At 37.7% G+C, this 20629-nt stretch overlaps 1 protein-coding gene across 6 annotated transcripts in view; it reads right to left on the reverse strand.

The window, feature by feature from the left end:
• BAZ2B (bromodomain adjacent to zinc finger domain 2B) overlaps positions 1 to 16740 on the reverse strand; it is a 166477-nt gene extending 149737 nt beyond the window's left edge. For 3 of the 6 annotated variants that reach the window (XM_041124106.1, XM_030016690.2, XM_030016692.2), the window contains exon 1: positions 15637 to 16740. The gene's annotated coding sequence lies outside the window, so the exon portion shown is untranslated. Of the gene's footprint in view, positions 1 to 15439; positions 15612 to 15636 lie in introns of those variants that run through there. The other 3 variants (XM_030016694.2, XM_030016691.2, XM_030016695.2) reach the window with 3 other exon arrangements.
• Between the last annotated feature and the right edge of the window lie 3889 nt (positions 16741 to 20629).

Raw genomic sequence — 20629 nt, forward strand, 5'->3', positions numbered from 1 at the left:
ATTTTCTTGTTATTTTTCTAGTATGTGCTTTAATTTCTACCTCTAGTATGTAAATTTTTACATCTTAGCTGTAATATACATTATGCACACTGAAAATATTGCATTTTGTATTTCTGTGGTCCAAATATTTAAATGTTTATATATGCTAATACACAGACACACACAGTATCCAAAGCTTAAATAAATTTTCTAAAACTGATGAAGGATCAGTTTCAGTCAAAGACAAATATTCAAGTATAACGTCACCTATTCAAACGCATCAAAGCAAACAGTCTATAGTTTCAAAAGTTCTCAAACTAAAATAATTTTTTTTTTTTTTTTAATTTACAATAGAACAGCATAGTCCGTGCTCTAGGAATTAGTAAAATTAGTCTAGGATTAACAATTGAGGCCTGTAAGAATCCAGTCCACGGCCCAAATGTTTGTTCACACAAAGTTTCAAAAACAAAGGAATTGTTGTAATGGCTTGTCACTGATTTTAAAATGCTTTATTTGGCTAAAATACATATTATTTTGTTTGTAAGACACCTGTGCAGTTTGGTCTGAATGGAATTTTATTTGCATGTACAAAACATTTACTAAATCAGTGCCTGAAAGGTATTTATGGAGACAAGCACTATAGTCCAAATTGTTCATTTTTAGGATTTAATGGAAACATACACAATTTAAGACACAACATATTTATGTATCAAATCCTGGAATCACTTGTCAAATCCAAAAAAGAAGCAGCTCTTCAACTCTATCTTCTACTGACACATTAATCTGACTACTCATTTACCTGTTCCTCAAGTCCATACAAAAGTCCCATTCTCAAGTGCTTTTTTTCCAAGTCAGATGAGTCACAAAAAGGTAAAGCAAAAATTGCCAGATTAATTTAAGTATTTACTTTATCCTCCCCTCTAAAACATCTGTTCCCATGGAAAAAGAAAGAGAAACTAAGTCAGACAGTTCAGTTGCTGGCTGCTGGTTCTCCAGTTCTGCTTTTGTTCCCATGGCAACTGATGTGGCATCAGGAAAAACAAATAAAATAAAAAGGATAAACAACAGCTGAGGGTAGAAGTGCTATTTCACCAAAAAAAACAAAAACAAACAAACAAAAAAAAAGACCTCTCTACTCCAAAATGCTAATAAACATAAATTACAACATTAGAGGCCCTGTGCTAGAAGTCAAAAACCAGTCTGCAAAAATAACCACAGAACTATGATGCAAAGCATCAAACTCTTCATTCATAAAAAAATCTGCACAACACAAAAACTCTTCATCATCCAGCAAAATCCTTCTTCCCCCTTCCTATATAAGAACACACGTATATACTGCCATACACATAGTTGTCATTTATTTGCTCATGCATATCTGGCACCATAATAAATGAGCTTGTCCCAGGCTTATTTTAGAACATAAATAGCTTCTGGTTTTTCTTGGGGTTTTTTTTTTTTTTTGTCTTTCTGAGCAGCTCAACCCTGAACTGTCACAAGCAGCAGAGATTAAATACAAAGTATTCTCAGTAAGTACTACCCAGTCATAGTTATACTTGGCCACTGTCTCAGGAGAAAACAGAATGAGACTGCTGATTGGACAAAACTTTAATCACGTCTCTGACATACGACAAAATATAAGGGATTCCTTTGGTCTATGCATTGTTCTTTAACTCTGCCACTTCCTGGGCAGTTTTTCCTTCTGAATGCTTTTCTCCTTTGATCCTGGAACTTCTGGTTTGTTTTTCACTTTGCTGAAACTAACAATAGGTTATGGCCTACAAGCTATGAGGGTCTTATTTTTCCCCCATGTTTCCAGCTAGCTTGAGAGAGGATTGCATACACCAATATATACTTAATGTAAGCAAGACTGCAACATGCAGTTAGTTCAAGACTCTTTCTTATACATGGAAAATATATACATTAGGACTAATGTACTATCTTCAACCCTCCCCTTCCAGGTTTGACAATATTTGAGATCCAGACTATTTTAGAAATGTATGAGGCTCATCTTATCAGCTATGGTGTTAGAAGAATTTATTCAAGAAGCAAACAAAAATACCCTCTTCCCCCAGATTAATTTCCTAGAGCTGGAGAGAAGGCAAAGAAATACTTAAATGGTAGGACTGGGGTAAAGACTGACTTTACAAATATCACATGTGATATACCTCAAGACTAAATATAAACACACAGACACAGGGAAGGAAAAAGATACGGGAAAAATCTGTAAGGTTGAAGTTACAGTCCATAAAATTATTCTCTATTACATTATCTTAATGGAAGAATGCACATTAACAAACTCAGTGCACAAAGAGCACAGTAAGGAACCAAGAATGAAGGACAGGATAATCAGTGATGACTCAAAAAACTATGGTGAGCAATCACAAACCAAAGATGATTACTTTTCAATCCCTCACATAAAAACATGAAGAAACTTCTATATTCATTTACACCTTAGAAGAATTTTTGTATTTTTAGCATCCTTATTATTCCATCTATGCAAATTATCAAAGACGCAAAACATTAAATATTAACAAAACCAAAATTAACAGCAATTAATTCAGAATAAAGGTCCATCTACACAAGTAATAAACATTTTAAGAAAGAATAAAGGTATATATCCTTCTCTCAGAAATAAGAAGTATGAAGATTTAACAACCCTAACACTGCATTTCAATCACCATGTTCAGCAGCCACTGATAAACACATATTGCATTAATATATCTAAGTGCATTGTGATTTGGCTCTCCACAGCATCCAAGGATGATTCCACAATTTAACCCAGATTCAAATGAAAAGCACTATTTCTTGTTTTATGTTAACAAACTACTGGGTTTTATTTCACTGGGTTATTTTAGTTCCAATATCATATTTCAGTCGTATCTCAAATGCTAAAAAAATTGTTTCCTATTTACTATTCCAAGCATGACTTTCTAGCACTTGGTCATAGCCCAAGCTGAAAACTTCTATATAATCTCACCTCATATGGAAAGTCTTCCAAAACTGATGATTCCTTTCAGTTTTATTTGCTTTTTATTCTACTTGACAGGGTGACCTGAATTAATAGTGTCCTAGATGTTTTCTGTTTTGTCCTTTTTTTTCTCTCCCAGTGATGTGTCAAACTTGCATTGTGACTCTTGCTGAACTGATGTTTTTAACAGAACTACGCATTATGACTCCAATATCTCTACCTGACAGCAGGTAATTAATTTAGAACCCATCACTGTGTATGTTTAGTTCACGTTACACTCCCTGCTTCCCCCTGATCTATGTGCATTACTTCAAGTTCATCAGTGATTAATTTCATGCAACCACTTAGTTTCCTGAAACTCTTCCAGTTCAGTTTGATCTTTTCATAAGCATGGCGTTTTTTCAACCATGGTAAAACTTCTTTTTCGTTAACAGATAAACTCAGCCTGTACCCTTTAAGGTCCTTTCAAATCACATCCTATTAAAAAAAATATATACTGCATTGTAGCCAAGCCATCAAAAAAATCTGACATCACTCATTGTAAATGCAAGCCACCCAGTAGCAGAAATCAATATGGGTCTCATGACTTTGTAGTACGTTGTTTGTAAACACTGTTCAAAAGGGCTTAAACTTACTTTCAATCTGCATGTGGGTGCTGCTTTTTCAGAACAAAACGTAAAAAATAAGTCAGAACTTCAGGAAACCAGTATCTATAAAGCATCTGGTGAATTCATGCTGAAAGTGTAATTTTCTTACAAAACTAGGTATATACATGAAGTAATTTGATGCCCCTTTGCCTACATAATGCAACATTTTAGAGTCAGTTATACATTTTTCTGTCCATAAACACTAACATGGATGTTCAATAAACAAGTAATATCTTAACTGTTATTATGATACTGCAATGGCATAGGATACAGCCAATGGGCTCAGGGCTAGACAGACCCAGTCACCACACTAACTGCAAAAGAAATAACTGTCTTTTAAAGAAATTGAAGAGACACAAAATGAAAGGCCCATTATGCCCTTTTTTCAGGGGAACAGTTTAGGTCTGAATAGTTTTGACCTGAAAAATGGGCATTAACTGATTCTGTGAATGTCTTTCCATGGCTAGTAAAACAGGCAAACAACTCACAACTACCAGTCATTTACTTGTTATCCTACTTTTTTCACCCAGTAAACCATTGCAAACTTTAGTATTAAATAATATGAACGAAAAAAATGTGACAACTAGTCATACCAGCAACTATCCCTTCTTACCAAGCCAGAGAAACCTTTCAGCATAGTACTAGATCACTGTACATCCAAAATGATACATTAATCTTCATTTCTACCCTTGACATTCCGAGATAGTAAGTAACATAACTAAATAACACAGGTAACGTTTCTAAACTGTTCCCTTATTTCTGTTAGGCTGCTAAGAATTATCTACCAATCTGTCTAATGCTATATGTAAACAGGGGTCACTGTGCATCTCCAGGCTGACTAAATCTTAACATACAAAAAATGCAACTTTTGCTTCTAAACATCAAATACTGTATGCCTCAAACATTCTTCTGAAACATCTCTGAAAAAACTGTGTTTAGGTGTTTGTCACTGCTTTCCACAATCAGCAGTCTCACTAAACAACTCATTACAACTTGCAGTGCTATGTTTGGCCAAGAATACTGGTTTACTATTTCTGGATCACCTTCTCTGTCATGGGTCTCCCCCAGAAGTTAGCATATGATTTTTTTCTAAAAAACCTGAAGTGACTATTATAAAGAATCAGACTTGAAATCTGGCACTCAAATAGCTCTTTAAAATTTAAGCAAACTTTTGCAGAAAACTACAAATTATTTATTGAGTTAAGAAACACCCAAATTATATATGGAAACAGACAATTGTAAGGGGCTGCTAAACTAAAGAATAAGATCCTGTGTATAAATAGAATATAATACAATGAACATTATACACATCACCTAACTATCCTAGCACTCAAATTAGCTATATTACTGCCTATACTGCTGGAAGCAACAGGGACAACAAACACTGAAAAATGAACCCTTCCCTCAGTCCAAGTTTTCCAAAATTAACAGAATGCAGGCCAGTTCTGTTGAGCTCAATATATGAAGCAAAAAAAAGTAACTCAGCTTTACCAAGTGTTAGAGATCCCACTTATGTGCATTTCAAAAGTCTCCTACAACATGTAACACAGATCATTCCATAAGATGATTGCTTGTGTATTTATTTTAAGCACTTTGCAAAATACCAAAACTACAACTACATAAATTAAGCATTTAGAGGCAAAGAAATTTTAAAAAGTGACTGTCCTCCCTACATGTCTGTTTTATTATCAAGTCTTTGCACTATTAATGGGTCTCTCAAAACACATAATTCATTTCCATGACTGCAAAAAGACTGTAGGCTACATTTGAACACTACTCTATATAAACCACTTACACCAACACAATGAGCTTTGCAATACGCTATATATCCATAACATCATAATTGTTAACACTGAAAATCTACTGGCATCGGCAAGAGTCAAAAGATTATAAATTTGCCTCAATGATAATCAGAAACAGCTTGATACATAGAAAACATCTCTCAAAAAAAAACAGTGAAGTATTCCAAGCTGCTCTGTATCTTTATCACATACAAGTAAAGGGGAAATTACCTAGCATGATCCGTTCCTTTTAGTTCCTAATGCCAGGAGAAAATGGGCATTTTATAACTGATCGCACTTACTAGTGCACTTAACATTATTTTTACCCTAAAATAAGCAAGAGTGAATTCCTTCCTTCCCAGCATGCCCTTTGACTATTCCTTTGCATGATGAACACGCTTCTTCATACAGTTGTAAAAAACTACTTCAAAACTAACCCTTTAGACAAGGCTCAACTATAGAATCAATACTTCCCACTCTTGTTCAAAAATATGCTTGGTTCAGTGAAGAGAACTTGCTACACATTTAAGCCGGGGGGGGGGGGGGGGGGGTGGATAAGGCTTGAAAAGCACTTCTAGAAAAGAAAAAAAAAAAAAAAGAAAGATGACAACTGCAGAAAAATGCAGTGCTAATATCACAGCTAAATGCCAAACAACAAAGGACCTGCAGTAACAGTTTGTTGTCATTTTAGGAATACAATCTTTCCTTAAGCCTTTTTTTTTTTCTTTTCTAAAATTTACTTCTCCGAACACTCTTACATGCATTAAGTAGCAAGTAAACTACACAAACCCTTAAATATTATTTTTACTTGGTAGCTGTTGGCATGTTAAAAAAGGACAAAAAAACCCAAACCGAAAAACAAACTTGCCAAATGGAAGGCCTCTAGTATGCCATCCAAAGACAGGAGTTTGGGACATCCCTATTTTGTTTTTAAATATCCACCCACTTTGCTTAAACCCTAGCCTCCAAATCTTTCACCGATACATTCAAGGTATGACTAAATCTGAGTGCTTTCTCTACTAAGTTGCCAGAAAGACAAAGAATTGCTTGAATGTATTCCTGTGATTTTTTCAATAATCTACACCCTTTCACTGTCTTTCATCAAGACTTTGGATCTCAACTTTCTGCCCATTTCTCAGACTTTCCTTGGGACAGTAGCTTTTTAACATGGTCTGTATTGACAATATGGGGAAAGAAAAAAAATCAATCACTGTCTGCTGTTGTCCGACTGTCAATGATTATTAAGTAGACTATTCCCATTCAGTGTTTCAAGGGGGGCAGGGGGGCATCCATTTACTTCTTTAGAGTCCCACTTAAGGTAATTTTCCTGCAAGAGCCAAAATGGGACTCTCTATTGTTTCTAATATTACAGTTGGTAAGTAAAAAAAAAAAAACAGAGGAATTCTCCTTGCTTTGAAAGCTCTTATAACTGTGCTATAAAGAATTTCTGGTATTACAGCTGTAGTAGAGGTTGGGTCCTCAAATGATCTAACTATTGAGCACTCTTCTCTTCTGCATCACTTTTCTCCTAAACCACACAGTTGTAGTCTCAACTATTATCTCTGATCTAGTTCTTTCATCAACATTGAAAAGAAGCAGTGAGGTGCTTAAGGGTAACTCCAAGGATGAAAAATGATCAGAGTTGCAATGGAAAAATACTGGTTTGCATTTCTTACGGTTTAGCCTTTTTAAAATTGCTGTAACTACTTAGAAAAGACCACAGCTGAGGGAGTGATAATATCTTTTATTAAATCAACTGATACAGCTTGAAAAACTAGACTATCTTTCAGGCATATATGCCTGGTATTTTTAACTCGCTAACTGACTAACCCAGTGAGGAACCTTCCTTAATGGCTCCCCATCTTCCTGGACCCATACATATTAAGTAAGAATTTATTTACAACTTTCCTCAGCAATACCTTCTATCTATATGTCAGGTTATGAGGTAGTAACTTACAACATACTGGATCAAAAGATGCATGACAGTGGGCATTTTAGGCTCCCTTTTATTCCCACAGAACTAAGTTCAGAAAACTGATTTTTATAGTCAGGAATATAGTTCTCCTTTTAGAAGTTCCAGTCACTACAGCAAGCAAAGATACAGAAAAGTTATCAAACTAAGTGTATAGTGGAAATGCCTCACAATGCCAAAACTGAAAGGGGAGGGGAAGAGAGATCAACTCTACTAACACAGCTTATACATATTACTAACCAATATTTTTAAGTATCTATTTTTCACATTAAAGCAACAGATAAGCTTACCCATGTAAGAGTACAGTAATTTCTAATACATCCATTATTTTTTCCATGTGATACTCGGCAAGACTGTGCTTCCCACTATTTTACTACACCGTCATTTTGTCTAATATAATCATATTTTATTCTTCTGGGTCTTCCTCCAAAAGTACTGGGCATACAATGCATGAAAACCACAAATTTCAGCAACTACAGTTTCAGCAAGGTAACCTTGGGTAAATCTAACAAAGATTTCTTATTCAGAAAAACAAAAGCTACCAAAGGATACAAAGGTTGGCTGATGTTACTTTTTTAGGCTGCCTTACATAACAAGATATTGTATTTAAGATGAATGTCAATGCTCACCCTTACACATGGTTTTTTTGAAGCTCACAGTTTATCATTTTATTCAGCATTTAGTTAAAATTAAATATTTAATACTGAGGCTGTTCTATGATGCAAGCACAGCTAAAATGAAAGGCCTCTGTGGCTGCAGTGACCAGATTTCAAATGCAGGTAGATCAATAAAAAAAAAAACTCAAGTACAGCCTCCATGTGTGAGTAGAATGGTTTATAATAGCTTGCAAATGACTATGTGCTTGCTGTAACCAGCTGTTCTTAAATTATGAATATGCAACCAATTCATGTTAAAGCCAAATCCCAGCACTATTTCTACAGGGAAATCCCAGTAGTTTTTGCTTGTTCTACATGTTAGTTCTGTTAAGGATACAAATAGCAGTAAGCTTCAGAACAAATAGGACCAAACTATCGGCGTTTCATGCACTAAGTCCATTATCACAGCAGGGCTTGTCAATCTCTGGAACTTTCCTGTAACAGCTCAGGCAATACAACAATGATCTCCCAACCAAAAAATAAAAATAAGATCTCCACAGCATACACGAAAGCCCCTCTGCCAAGCTAATGCTTTTTTGCTTCAGCCAATCAGATGGCCAGCCCTGACCTGCTTGAAGGCTTGCATCAAGCTTCAAACACTTAAAAACATCAATCATAAAAACAAAGACAGGACATTGAATTATACAGTATTAACCTCCAGGGTTTGCATACAAAGACCTTAGATTTATTTATGTCCTAGCACGTTAAGAGCTTCAGTACACTGTTCTTTACACCATACCGGCTGCCAATTTGATGAACCTCTCTGCCCTCAGCAGGAGTACAGTGTCTTTGATTAATGAGTGCATGCTTGTGGAAAAGTGTAAGAACAGAAAATGGGGCAAAATCCACACAATTACGTCCCTACACATCCGATGGACCACTGCAATAATTTTTGTCAAACTGGTTTTCTTTTGTACAAGAAAATACTGAGGAGGGGGTTGTGGGGTTATTTTGCTGATTATATTTGGATACCACACACCACTATTCTAAAATAAGTATCTGACAAAATGCAATGCATTGTTTATTAAAGAATCTTTCAGCATTCAAAAAATATGAATTCATTAATAAAAATTGATTAATAAATAGGGTCACAATCCAAAAAAAGTTAGCTATGTATTCAAAGTGAAGGAAAAAAGACTCCCTAGAAGATTTCAAGTATTAGCTTCTCGTCCAACAGTCTCACACCTGAGATTCAAGCTCAAGAACAGCTAGGCAGAGTACTTTGTGCCTTTAAATCACCATATTTAAAAATATTTTAAAGAAAAGGTTACACTTCCTGTAATTTGCAAGAAAACACTGGTAGGGATCTCCATTATTCAAAAATTAAAATTCTTCATTATCCCTGCCAACAATTCCAGAGCAGAAGTGAGTTCTGTATGAGGCTCCAAAAAGAAGGCAACATTATCTGACAGTCACTGCATTATTTTTAAACCTACCTTCTTTTCCAAGGTTTTATACTGCAAACATTACCTGAGACAAGTATTTATTCTCAGCAGTCCGACTGATTTCAATGGGACCATTACTAATGTAAACAGTCCATCGGGTAGACCAATTTTTCAGATAGTGCCTTTACATTTTTAGTAGTTTGAATTTTAAGGTTTTGTGTCATTCTTCCCTCAGGGGCTAGAAAAATCTCTGCAATCTCTTTTTGCAAACTACCAAGGCTTAACCCATTCAGCTCTTTACAATGCCTGACCTACATCAAGTGAAAAGAGAGTCTTACGTTCTTTACACACAGAAAACAAGACATTCGGGAGGCCCTGATGGGTGTGAGTAGGAAGGCAATGGGAGAGATTTCACATTAATGGCAACAGGCATCATCCTTCTGAAAGAATGAAACGGACACTGACAAGCCCAGCACATCTTTTTTAAGTCCGTACTTTCAGAGACTATGTCTGAGAGATCATCTGTCACTAGGTAAGGTTTAAAAACATACACTTTCTTTGATATTTGTCTTTCCCCCCCCCACCTGAAAAACATTCACGTGAGAAGAAACCGGTATTAGGAATTTTGTCAAATGCATAAATTAATTCTGTTAAACTAAGCAGGGAAAAACCCTGTACCCTCCTTTCCTTGTTGCTACATTAAAAAACTGAAACAAGCCTAAGACTTCCTCACTCTCAGAAAGTGTTTCTTTCACCTAGTGGTCTCATTAAGTACTAATACTGCAATAAAATCAATCACAATTTCTCCTCCCTCCCTCCCTCCAAAAAGAAACAAAAATCGAAATGATACTGTAAAAATTAGTAAGTGGGGTTTTTTGTTTTATTTCCACTTAAATCTCAAAGGAACTTCTGCATCAGACTTTAAAAAGTATACTGATTTTTTTCTTTTTAAGGAATGGCTCGAGACCATAGCATTATGTAACTGTAAATTTAGGGCAATAGAGAGATAAAAGAGTAAGCAAGAACTTAACACAGTTAATATGTGAAACTGTGTGCTAACTGGATTAAATGTTCTGCATATATTTTTTGTAAACTTAAAATTGTATGAATAAGAAACAAAGTAACAGAAAAATACTGCATCTTGCTTGGCCCTTCTGCAGAGACTGGATGAGAACGTGGTCCCCATTTCTTTTAATGACTATGTGCACTCAATGTGCCTACTCGAGTAGCATTACTCTCTGCAAAGTAACAAACCACACATTTCAGTTTTCAAGGAAACATCTACCCAGCACACTACAGATTAAAGTCAGTGAGGACAGCTTTTCTTTCTACCTCTACCGTAAGCTTCTTGTGATGTTTGTAAAAGACTAAATCCTTCTGTGCATCAGAGTCCTCATCTCTGTAACAGTGAAACTAATACATTCTCACCTTCATAAAAGTACTAAGAAACACAAATTTAAAAAATTAATGTGAACCTACTATTTTCCTTATGCAAATCTTTTGGTGACTCCTTGTTGATTTGTTTGTTGCTTTTTTCTTCCCCTTTTTTTTTTAATAAACAGGCAAAAATTGGGGGAGTGGGGTGGGGGAGGTTCTATTTTCTCTAATCTTACTAATACAGTATCCTTGTTTCTGTTCCTCATCAGTAAAGAGTAAGCAGGGAAGAACTCCAAACCCCTACCACTCATTTAAAACAAAGATGCACTTTCATTCTACCATTACGCATAAAGAATACAATAAAAATAGTTTCAAAGTAAAAATGTAGCAGTATAACCAAAAATTTTTAAAAAGCATAAATGTCAGTCACAAAGAGGACGTTTCATTTCCTTCTTTGATGCAGTGGGGAAGATCATCTGTACCTAAATTTTTAATTCTGCATAATGTTATCTTCACCACAAACTTCCAACTTCTTTAAAATATGTTGACCAACACATACTTACTACATTTTGTTAATGTTCAGGACATTGTAAACTATCCAACAACCACAAAAACCACTGCTGTCCTTAGACACTGATGTCAGTGCTTCTTCTGATGACAATTTACAATCACAAACTAGTTTATAATGTGGTATGACATAATTTATTGAATGTACTGTAGTAAAACAAAATTAAAAGTAAAACCACATTTGGGAGAAAACTGGTATGTAGATGTGGGAATCTTCGTTCAGCCAAATTATCTAAGTGATGAAAACACAAAGTACCTGTAAACTTCTAATCTTCTGTAATCTTCTATTAGAATAAAGTTTGCTGATTTAAAAAAAAAAAAAAAAAAAAAAAAAAGAACACCTATTTGGTTTTATTTCAACGGGGGGAGATCACAGTGAAGCAATTTGAACTGTGGGATGCCCTTCCTGTGTCGGGGGTGTGTGTGTGTAGCAAACGGCATTTTTAGTTGTGCTAAATCTACCTCCCAACAGCTAAAATCTCTTAATCCCAAATATGCCATTAAAAGAATATTGTAAAAATAAAAGTGGTCAAGTACTAATGCCTCCTTTCCCTAATTCAAGGAGATGAGACAGAGCACAAACTTCTTTTTCTTTGCAACTGTGATATTCCACATCTTGTGTAGGAACAGAAAAGTAGCAACAAAGACATTAACAATTGCAGTTCAAGCTGGGAGTGACTGTTCTGTTTCAATTCAATGACACCACTAATGGCTTCTTAGCAGTTCCATGAAATCAACCAGCTGTCAAGTCGATGCATCAGAAGGAACAGTTATGCACTCCCATAAGAAAAAGCAACACATCAGGATGTTTTGCAAAACATCTGCTCCTTTACACTGCAGTTCTATAATAGACATGCAAACAAAGAAAACGAGAAAAAGGGCAGCAGGACCTAAAAAGAAAGACTTCCATTACTTTCTTATTTGCATTCTCAGTGTCTCCCAAAGAGACAAAAAATTCAGTCTTGTAGCACTTCTTCCTATCGTAAGGTCAGTATAAAGATTAAACAAATCTACTGCAGTGGTCAACCAGTGCTTATTCACTCCATAACATAAAAATATTGCTAATTTGTCTTTTGAAGATGAAAAGCATCTTATTACATGTTCATGAAAATCAACTACTCACCAAAAGGTACAAAGCATGTATTTAGTTATCTTCCCCGTAACACTATTCAAATAATTTTACAATGTTATTGACAACTTGTAATAATCTGCAAGAATGAATCTTAGAAACAATTACTTTTTGTGGGAACACTGACTTGTAAGGAACCCAGCACAGTGGTATTTAGTTAAAAAAAATTTAGGATGAGAAATACCAGTACCACAATTCTAGTTTATTTTCATTACAATAATTTCATTATAATAATATACATTAGTCACAAAACCTTATTTTGTGCCATTCAGAACAGAGTTTGGGTCAGTAATGAAAAAGGAACATTGCCTGATCCTCTGAAGAAACATTTTTTTTACTCTCCAGAGAGTTCTATTCATGAAAAACTTCATCATAACCTGATATTAATACTCCATTGCTTACAAGGAATTGGTAGCATCTATGATTAAACAAATATCCCCTGCTTGAAGTGAACATAAGATTTCTTGAACATCAAAGAAATCCCTTAACAAGTCCTAATGCTTGTCTATACACACTTAACAAAAATTACCTTGGCTACCATTTTCTTAGTATTATGTAGTTTATTGATTTTGCAGCATTGTGACAAAATGTGTACGTAGTTTATTATAGGTATGAGACATGAAGTATACTATCATTTTCTGAAACTACTTATCCTCTCTTGCTCACCATTTATAATCTGTCAAATCTTCTAGACCTTTGTGGCATGTATAATTTAGAACCATCTGTTGTACATGCTTTCAAGTATTTAAACATTTTCATCTACCTAATATTCACGTAGCTTGCAAATACTCAATTCAACCACACTTTCTGATGCATTTAAAAAAAAACAAAACAAAACACACAAACCCACACACACACCCATCGACGTAAGTATCTGACCTTTGTCCAACATAACCTTAAGGACACTTTAGGTACATCATTCAATACTGACTTGGATAGAAAAAAAAGTCTCGATGTACTAAGAGCTATTCCTATTACTTTATATGTTAACTGTTGTCAATGTTTTCCCAACCCTGAAGACAAAGAAAATGCAAATTAAATACAGGCAGTTTCATGTTCTTGTTAGTGTGACTGTAAATATGCAGCAAGTAAGACGAGTATAGGAAAAAGAATGGAAAAAAAGAACTTTACTTACAATAGTTATTTCTTATCAAGTATCCTGTGCTTCACTAAGTCATATCATGTGACCAGAAAAACTTTTATAATATTTAAAAAAAAAAAAAAAAGGTGCAATTGAGAAGTAAATTAACAGAACAGTACCGTTTATTGTTTCCCTTTTCACAAAAGCTGACACAGAGCTTAAAGCCAGAAGAGATTTTTTTTTTTTTTTAAAATGAGTTTAGCATAGTAACTATGTTTAGCCACCCACGTTATATAGTATCTGGAACATAACCCAAACTACATGTAACATATATATAGGTACTCTCCAAGCGGAACCTTTTAACAATATAGCTTAACAAGTCTGTTGCTTCCAAATATGCCCCCCAAATCTGTCATTTAAAAATGGAACAACTGCGTATTTCCATGTTCCTCATCCCAAGCAGAAACTGTTTATTCCTCAGGGAAGATTCTGTACCAACTGTTTCATGTAAACTTCACATCAGATTACTACTTTCTGTAAACAAAAATAATGCAAATCTCCAGATAATTCGTTATTTAACATAAGAACTTTGGAATGTTTTTTTAAACAACCAAACGGTTAAGCTACCACTGCGTATTAAATACTAAAGGCCAGGACATTTAAAAAAAAAAAAAAAAAAAAAAAGCAGGGGGGGCGGGGGGAGAGAATAACCCAAAAGCACAATTATTTCTCTACCTGTTACAAAACCAGACACCAGATAAAGAAGCATATTCTTAATGTTCCCTGAACGTACAGCCTCAACTAGGAACCTTTCTCTTTAAAGTGCGGTTTACAACACGCTAGATCAGGAATTCCGGGGGAAAGCACACACTCTTGGAAAAATTCCCCTTAAACTTTACATGACGTCACTGTCTGTCCCTGTAACATTTTCTAAACTTTGAGTCTAATCCAAAAGGACTTTCAGGATTTCCACTCGCTCCCTCCTAAAAGCGACGGACAGACTTGGGAATAAAAATTTGCCCAAGATGGCGAAAGGCTCGTTGTTTAGAGGGCAGAAAAATGGAGGATATTGTAATATACACAAAGGGATAAATTTCAACAACTCGGCCCGGGGCTGCAGCTGCTTGTTTCTCTTTATAAGGAAGCAACGCGCACAAAAGATAAAGGCAGAGGGGCCCGCAGCGAGCCGGGTGCGCGGAACGGCGCCCGCTCCCGGCCCGGCCTGCCCCACGCCCCGCCGCCCTGCTAGCGCTACACCGCGGAGTGAGGTAACACCTACGCACCCGCGCAAAGGTAGGCGGAGGCCGGGGGACGCCCGTGAAGAGGCCGAGCGCGCTCCCGCCGCCTCCCCGCGGCCCCTTCCCAACGGCCGCTCCGCCCGGCGCCGCCGAACGCCTCACGCCGGCTCCGCGCCCGCGCGCTGCCGGCCGGCACGCCTGGGCCGGCCTGACAGCCCCGGCCGGCGGGCCGGCGCCGCACGAGGAGCGCGCGGGGCGGCTCGGCGGCGGCGAGAGGCGAGCGGGAGCGTTGGTGGGGGACCGGAGAGGCGGGAGGGCCGCCGCGGAGCGCAGCGCGCCGCGCCGCCCCACACAAAAGAGCCGCCCCGGCGGCCGCCGCCAGCCGCTGCGCCGCCCGAGAGGCTGCGGGCGACCGCCGGCAGGGACGTGACCGTGCGCCGCCCGGCCCGGGGCCGGCCTCGCGACCGCCAGTAAAGTTTAAAATCGCTCGGGACCCGGGCCGTCCCGTCGCGAGACGCCCCGGCCCCGGCCGGCTCCCCAGGACTCGCCTCCCCGCGGCCCCTCCGCCTCCCGACCGCAGCCCTTGCCCGGGCAGGGCCCCACGGCGGGACCCGCACGGAGACGCGGCCGGCCCACCACAACAAAGAGGCGATACGCACCGGCAGGGGAACGGTCCGCGAGGCGGGCGCCAGCCTCAACCAGGGAACGGCAGCGCGAGCTGAGCGCGGCAAAGCGCCGTAACGCTTCAGGTGTTCGGCCCGAAGAAGAGGAAAAAAAGGGGGAGGAAAAAAAAAAAAAAAAAAAACCAAAACTCTCCCGGCGCCAGGCGCGGAGCTTCACTCACTCACTCACTCACCTCCGCCGTTGGGGAGAGCGCTGCCTGCCTCTCAGGTGGCTGAGGGCTGCGGTGCGCGTGCCGGGAACGCGTCCCTTCCCGGCGCTCTCCGGAGGCTAACGCAGCTCGGGGCGGGGGCGCGCGCGCGGGGCGGGGGCGCGCGCGGGGGGGGGGGGGGGGCGGCGCGGGCGCGGCGGGCGCAGTGCCGGCCGCTCCGTGCCCCTCGCCGCCGCGCCAGACTGAGCCGATCCCTCCTCAAGGTTTATTCAGCTTCAGCAACCAAAAGTGACGTCAGCCAGCCCAGCTCTCCTCTCTCCAACAATGCAAGTTGCTGTTAACACGACGGGAAAAAGAGCGAATTGTTTATCTCGCCCCAGCCCCGGTAATAAATGACCTATCAGCTCCTGAAAGGAGCAGGGGAGCGAGCTGCACTCCGCCTTCCCAAGCGCAGCCTTCGCACTCACGCTGTACAGTCGTTTTGCCCTCAGAAAAAAAAGTTATGAACGGTTCTTCGTGTTTTTCAAGCAGCGACAAAAGGATGCAAGTCTGCGTGTGGTCATTTTTTTAACGAAGACTTTATCGATCGGGGGAGAAACACGGTTGCCCACCTTAAGTACCTACATTAATTCTTACACTGCAGACTAAGTTCAGGTAAAAAAAAAAAAAAATTAATACAGGAACAAAGAATCTGTCATACAAACAATAGCCATCCGCTGAAAAGGAAAAAAAAAAAAAAAAGGCGACCCATTTCCGACAGAGGAGACATTTTAAAGAAGCCTAGCAAATCAGAAATTCACAGTGGAAGCAACGTTCAACTTTTAGGCTCTAGAAGAACGAGACGAATTAAATTCAAGTAAAACAGGTAACAAGGGTAGGGGAATTAAGTTAAAGTTATGGGGAAGTATTAAAATTCACCAGCTATTGACACAAGAATTAACAAAAAAAAAAACCCAGTACATCTTTTAAATACCAATCTTCTCGCCTTGCCTGAAACAACCTATACAGGTTATTTGCACAAAAAGTAAAAGCTGGGCTTCCCTACGCCAACCCTTCAAACTACACACATGGTATCCTCCTCTTTTTTTCTTTCTTTGGCAGAGTCTCAAACTCAGGCAGGGTTAAAGTACACTTCAAGAGCCAAAGGACTGCTCCCTACAAACCGTAACACTATAGATTTAAAGTTATACCACAGCGCAATGAAGAAAATCTAAGTAATTTCAGTATGAGCTAGTAAAAATCATACTTGCAGAATTCAAGAACACATACAGCTTGTCAACCTTGTCAAATGCTACATACAAGTACTTTAAAAATCAACATTATTTCTAAATAAAGCTGATCTCAGCATAAAGAAATATGCATATGTAGAAAGATGCCATTGTTTTCTGTTTCCTCTTCAGCCACTGGCTGTGATTTTAATTGTGCTGGAGGATCTTCATTAGTATTAACACATGGGGAGATTTCACAAAGCTGCTTCATTAGGAAAAAAAAAAAAAGCTTGGCAGACTAGCTCTTTTTGCATGCAATGAGAATGTCAGCCTTACCTCGGTCATTTGTAACATAATAAGTGCAAGCACAATGATTGCAATGCAGGAACATTGGGGGAAGGGCAAAAATGCTGCCTAATACGGATATGAGAAAAGAAAGCTTCTCATTACACAGTAAAATGTATGCTAAAAATTAGTGAAGACCATGTCTCACGAGACTCATGCTAAATACATTAATGTGCTGATATGTTTTTAATTATTATTATTTTTGTACTAGTTTATTTCATTCCCAGGATTCACATCCAGCAGCAAAGGTTTGCTAGCATTTATTGATTTTTTTTTGTCCACCACATTCCCGGAATACAGATTTTAATCATTTCACTACACCACACTCAGTAATTTCATTAAAAACTGGAACCTTCCATCCCCAGAAAGGCATTTAATTTCAATGACACACAATTTCTTTTAGCAGCAAACTGTCTCAACAGTAAAAGCTGGCCTAAGGTTCAAATGCATAATTTAGTCCTGAGTTCTCCATGCTCTGCATTCCTTTGAAGCTATAATTTGACTAACTACCTAATAACTGTAATAAGGACAATGATTTCCTTATAATATGTTATTAACCCGTATTTAATTAACTCAGAGGCCAAGCTCTGTACATGTTTGATTGGGTCAGTACCTCTCTAACCTCAAAATTTACTAATAATGGTCTTGAAAAAAGAGTGTGGGATAAGAATGAGTATGGGTACAATAAATAGCTGTTTTGCTCAAAATGTTATGCATCAAAAACTCATGCATTTTCCAAGACAACAATATTGTCACTCAGGAGATAACAGGATTTTATAAGGGGAAACAAACAATGCATTTAGATAATTCACTATCAAATTTACTGCATGCTATGTACATATTTAATATCTCTGCTTGTAACATTTAAAATAAATTCTAGTATCTATTATTATTACGACTACTCTAAATAACCATTCTAAATATATTTTCTGCTGTTAATAAGCCAAACCATAGTATCTTGTGAAAAATAAAGACGTGTGTATGTTTGGACAATGTTATGTAATCTTTGTTTCCTGTAATGCTCAGCAGGACAGAATTTAATCAACTTGAATACAGAACCACAGGCCCCAACACATACTTCTTCTCTTCACAAAGTTCAGTCAACTGTCCAAATTTAAACCGCTGGGATATATCTGACATCAAAATATGAACAATATAGTTCTCATTGCACTAAATATTAATTTGGCCTTCAGTCAACAATTTAAAATAGTTTTAGGTAACTACAGAGTATTTTATAGTCTACACAAAATATGTTTAAAAAGTTATTGTTTTTCCATTGGTCACAAGCAAATCAGCTTTACTACTGCAAAACTTACTAAGGTTTTAAAAATGTATTAACAATTCCTTTGTTTTAATATGCTTATTCAACAGAAGCTGTTGTTAGTGGATGCTACCGATGCATTTAAAGTGATTAACTATTACATCAGAAGGGTTCCTAGCTTTCAAATTTGGCTGTTCTCCCCCAGGCATTCCTAAAGCTGTAATTCTCAATTTTAAAAAATGCGAATTCAAACTGCAGCATGTATACTACAAAAACAGGATTCTTGTTTCTTTTGCTTTCTTTGTATGATGAATTAATTACAAATATAGTTGGCCTTTGCATTCTTTTCAGTCTTGCAGTATAAGTGCCATAAAAAAACCCCAATATACCATGTCAGAGTATTGTTTTGTAGTTCCTTTTGTCTTTTCTCCTATGCTTATTGACCCTATCATTAATATTTCTCTAACTAGTTGCACCCACCAATGCACTCATAAACTTAATTGCTGAATTGGGAGAAAACAGAAATAAAATCAGGTAAGCTCCATATTTCCACACATGTAACCTTACACATTTGAATAATTATACTGATGTCACTAGGACCATTTACGTACCATACATAAATGTCTGGAAGGTCAAGCCCAAAATTCCTATGGGACTATGTAGGTGGAGTTCACTGTAATGATCTCGCCAGAGGCACAAGCCAGTTTAAGACGTTCCTCTCTTCTCCGCCCCTATTCACAGGTTTACAACCCTTCATTTGTAGCAATTCAGCTGTTTGTGGGGCTACACTCTAGGGTCAGTGAGTAAAGTTAAAACTCACACAAACATTTCCAGACTCTGATCTTGTAATATGGTCTATTCTAGGCAGACCTTCTTATCCACCTAAACAAACAAAAAGTCTTTGAAAGTGGTTTTAAAGACTATGCAGTATTCACTAGAGGCTAGAAACCATACTATATACTTCCGTTAACAGATGTCCTGGAGTAGTGCTTGCAAAGCATGTATTTTAGTATTATAAAATCTATTAAGACAGATTTGACACACAGTAAGTACCAGCAGAAAGTTACCATCAAAGAAAAAATAACAAAGTTTTTGCAAGTTTAGTAGGACTAGTCATTCCTCTGATGAAGGGTAGACACAGTTAGCATTTAATGCATGCTAGTAATAAAAAACCATAAAGGTCAGTTTTCATTAAAAAAAATTAATAGATCATTCAATTCTGATATGCAATCTATATTTTAAAACATTATTTTCAAAAGTATAACAGTGTAAACCAGTTAAAACCATAGCCTTCTTCCTGAATTTACTCTGTGTTCAGGAGGTTAATTCTCGTCACAGATACTTGTCGTCATTGCAGAGGTTATGCTACCACTCTCTGACGGCTATTTATACAAGTTAACATGTCTAAGTACTCCTGGCTTTATGCTCTTACAATCCTGGGTTTACTATGTCATCCTAAGAGTTGTCAAATGAGGATCTACTTCTCCTCACTATAATGAAAGAGGTTAGAGGTACAAAAGGCCAAGGAATCTTTAAAAGCACAAACATGTTTATATACAATATAAACCAAATGTAATAGCTTTGCAACTGGATTGATGTGTTCACCACTAAGTTGCTTCCATTAAGAAATGCTGTTTAACTGCTGAAAATCAGTATGTAGATAGCTTTTCTTCTTAAAGCTTTGCAAAGGTGCTGAGGCAAATGAATCCCCAGAAGAACAGCCTGTTTGCAGAAAACACAGATTTGAAGTTAGATGATCTGAACAAGGGCCAAAATAAGAACTTCCAAAGGATGGGAAAGAATCTAGACTGCAACTTCACACTTACTATCAATGCCTAGAAATTTTCCCTAAGGAGCTTCTGCATCAGCCTATGTTACAGACAACTTAACCAAATACACTTAGAAAGTACACTCCTCTTATCACACATCTCACTGTGAAAGAGACAAAATTATCTCCAAGTTATTTTATTTTCCTTGAGTCCTCAATTGTTAAAGAGTACTTCTGCTCTTCTTAAAAGATAGAGAAATCTATGTTTTATTCTGCCAACCCCATTTTAGCAGTGTCTCATACTCCAACTTTGCCTTCTATTGCTCCTCCAGCATCTCTTACACATCTTCTTCCATCAGAAAGCCCCGAATGTGAACAAATAATAACCAATTTAATCCCTAACAATAAGAAATGTCAGTTCCTTCTAAACAATTA

Source organism: Aquila chrysaetos, chromosome 6, assembly GCF_900496995.4.
Source record: "Aquila chrysaetos chrysaetos chromosome 6, bAquChr1.4, whole genome shotgun sequence".
In the NCBI taxonomy this organism is placed as follows: Eukaryota; Metazoa; Chordata; class Aves; order Accipitriformes; family Accipitridae; genus Aquila; species Aquila chrysaetos.